Here is a 3,329-nt window from a genome sequence, read left to right as displayed (position 1 = left end):
GGCTGGTGAGCATGAAGGACCCAAAATGCAGAGACCGGAGGCACATGTTTCCAGGGCAAGGGGTTTATTCTTAGCAAAAGGCGCTGCGGAGCAGGGTAACAAAACTAAAACTTACTGTGGGCGTAGCATGAACACACGGCAGAAGGGAGTCAGGGAAGAGACGTTAATGGACCAGCACAAGAGGAAGGCAGAGACAAGACTTAAATACAAACAGCACTGACAAGACACAGGTGAACAAGATCAGAAGAGATTAGGAATCAGGAAGTAAATCTCAAAAGCATGACAAAACAGGAAACCTTTCAAAATAAAACAGGAAACAGAACTCAAACATGACAGAAACAAGACAGAAAGCAAAAATCAATACAAAGAAACCCAAACCCTGACATTTAAGAAGAGAAGAAAAACAGCAATGTGTTTAACTAACAGAGGGCAGGTTTATTCCTCTACCTTTTACAACATAAAACACAACAACAACATAAACAAGAATTTCTTCCTAAAACTGAACTTTTTTTACAAAATAAATCAGTATTATGAATAAAACAGCATAAAATAAATCGTCGTTGTCTCGTTTGTGCACTCAATTTGTTCTCTACCTGGGTAGGATAAGTGAATGTGTATGGGAATGTTCCTTATCTCATGTCCTGTAAGGTTGGGATCAATCCTGTTGATGGGAATCAGAAACAGCTGGCCACACTGTACTTCAGTCTTCAACCGGATACTCTCGTTCTACGCCTGGCTCGCCATCGACCTCCAACGAAGACTTGAAGTCCGAGCTACAATCGAGGGTCATCAAAACAATTCTGCACATAGTACAGAATAATTCAGACACATTTTAATCTATATTCTAAGCGAGATCTCATATTTTCTATAAATTTAAAATCTTTTACCTGTAGTTTGGAAATTGTTTTTATGGTTTTTCTTTTTTTAGTAGTTTACCAAAACCAATTTACAAACAAAAAATTCAGTAATCCTTCTGACAAGTATTACTTTTTGTAAAAGGAATTTCCTTTTCCACAATCTGAGAAAATAACTTTGTAAGATGAATTACAAAAATGTATTAATAAAGTTTTAACAAAAATAATTATTATAACCATCGTATAACACAATTTTTAAAAACAATAAATATTTCAAAAACACTATTTCAATTAACTTATCAAAAATACATATTTATGCATATGTATACCAGAAAGAAATCAGATAAACATTTATAACACAGTTAGAACCTATAGTAACATTTTCTACACACTCCGAATTTTTTTGTTCCCCTATTTAACAGAATTTTATTTAAAACATAACCGTCAACTCCATTTTACAGCTCCTACCTACTCACCGGAGTTTCCAAGAACACGACACGTACACAACGTAGCCGCTCTGAAAATGTTCTTTCGGCACACAACGTAGCCGATGTCAAAAAGCACAAAAACAAAAAGTTGCCTCTTTTAATTCTTCAACTTATTTTTTCTTCTTTCTTCTATAACACTGCCGATCTTTCTCTGCTGGTCATGCAGCTCCTTGTCTGCCTCGTGCTTACAAGAAAAAGACACGCAGAGACAAGATGGCGCCCACAGAGCCCTGTATGGTATGCCTGGAGGGTCAAAATATCTCTATTGTAAATGGAAAATTAACCCTTTAAATGCCTGTAAGGAAAGTAACCCTTTAAAATTAATTAATCCTTTTTAAAAGTGGGCTACAGCAACATTTAATTTTTGGTAAAGACTAAAGTTTTAAAAGTAAAACCACACAGATGCCTAATTATATGTCACAATGTGTGTATTTTTTAAAACGTCTCTTTGTCACAGCATGAAACATTTTATCTTAATTTGTCATTTTTTGGGGGCAAAACTGATATTTTCTAAGATGATGTTTCAATCTCTATTAATTTATACTGAGTTTTTTTGCTGTTGCAAATGTTCAATCTTCCTTTTGTTTCATGTTTGTATTTTTCTCTTTGTTCTGCAGGAGTTTCCAGACATGCTTAACACCAACTTTCAACCCGCTCCTCTTTTTTTTTAATCTGCTGTCAGACTCTGCGCGCACACAGCCTCGTTTGGTTTGTAAATTGCTTTTTCGTTTGTTAATATGTAACCTACATTTTTCTCTTGGCAGCCGTCATGCTGATGCAGCCGTTCACTCAAAAGGAAACTGTAAAACAAGCCTGGATTGACAGGGGTTTGCCCCAACAGCAGTGAGTTTCCACCTGCTGCAGCCTTTTCATAACCTTGCTGAATATTTCATATCCGCCAATTTCTTCCTGTCACCCTTTTGAAGTGGTGGCATGGAATTTAACAAATGTGACATTTTGAGGGAATTGTTATTTTTCCTTCCTTTTATTGTTTTGTTTTGCTTTTTTTCTCCCACTACAACAATGTCAATTTAACACAAGCCGCTCATCAAAAGCCTGCTCTCTACCCGCTGCTGAACAGAAAGCCTCTCTTTCAGAGCAGTCTGTTGTCATATGTTTAAATTATGCATCCATATTTTAATAGACAGGAATATGATTACTTAGTTTGACAATGTAGGGGAGGGGGCATGACAAGGGGGGGTGAAAATCCTCCAAAATTCATTTCAAACATTCATGCATATTTAATAGGCTGGGTGCAAAGACTTCACACGGCAGTATAATCCCAATGTGCGCTGAGTCGTTATCGCTGTCATAGGCAATATGCAGTAATTCTGCCACAGTGCTCCTCTTTGGAAGACCAAACAGTGTGGTTCTGACTCTCAACAGCCAAAATGCTTTCCAAAGTCAAAGCCCACAGCCTCCCAGCCATGTGCACACAGACATCCCACTTCCCCCCCACCCCCTTCCCTTCCTCACTTTGTACTCAACAGCACTCTGGTCCTCCCTGCCACTATCTCTGCTTTGTGACGGGTGTGAAAGGGTGATGCGTGGGTGAGGCATCCCATCTCAGAGCGTCTCTAAAAATCACTGCAGCTTTTCCCCCCTTCTTCCTACCCCTCCCTGCAACCTCCCCACAACCCCAGCACTTCAAGGTGACAAACAAAAATACAAACCCGGTTTTCACTTTCCTCAAACTCTGGAGACACTCAGCCTCAGAGCGAAGATATTCATCAAATGGAGCAACGCTGAAGCATTTTTACCAACTTCTCTTGTGTCTTTTCTCCTGGGAAATTTTCAATTGTCACACTCCCCTTGTATCCTCAGACCCCAGATTCAGAAATTGATTAAAAAAAATGCCAAAGAATTTGTTCTGCCTGGACAGCAGTTAGACTAAAGAGGGAAAAGCAGCAGGAGAGAATGGGGGATGAAGAGCACTTAAAACTTACTCACAGTGTTTGCTTTTAAGCTTTTATGTACATCTCTGCTT

General features: G+C 38.7%; 1 long non-coding RNA gene across 1 annotated transcript; it reads right to left on the bottom strand.

The window, feature by feature from the left end:
• Positions 1 to 414: 414 nt before the first annotated feature.
• Positions 415 to 1,539, bottom strand: LOC110016982 (uncharacterized). Its single transcript, XR_002292303.2, has 2 exons — positions 1,331 to 1,539; positions 415 to 800 (listed from the first exon to the last, which is right to left on the bottom strand). It is a non-coding gene; the product is annotated as an uncharacterized LOC110016982 (long non-coding RNA).
• Between the last annotated feature and the right edge of the window lie 1,790 nt (positions 1,540 to 3,329).

This window comes from Oryzias latipes, chromosome 17, assembly GCF_053564925.1.
Source record: "Oryzias latipes strain Hd-rR chromosome 17, Olatipes_Hd-rR_3.1".
Classification (NCBI taxonomy): Eukaryota; Metazoa; Chordata; class Actinopteri; order Beloniformes; family Adrianichthyidae; genus Oryzias; species Oryzias latipes.
Note: the sequence above shows the minus strand (reverse complement) of the source record. Positions and strands in the feature narration are given on the sequence as shown.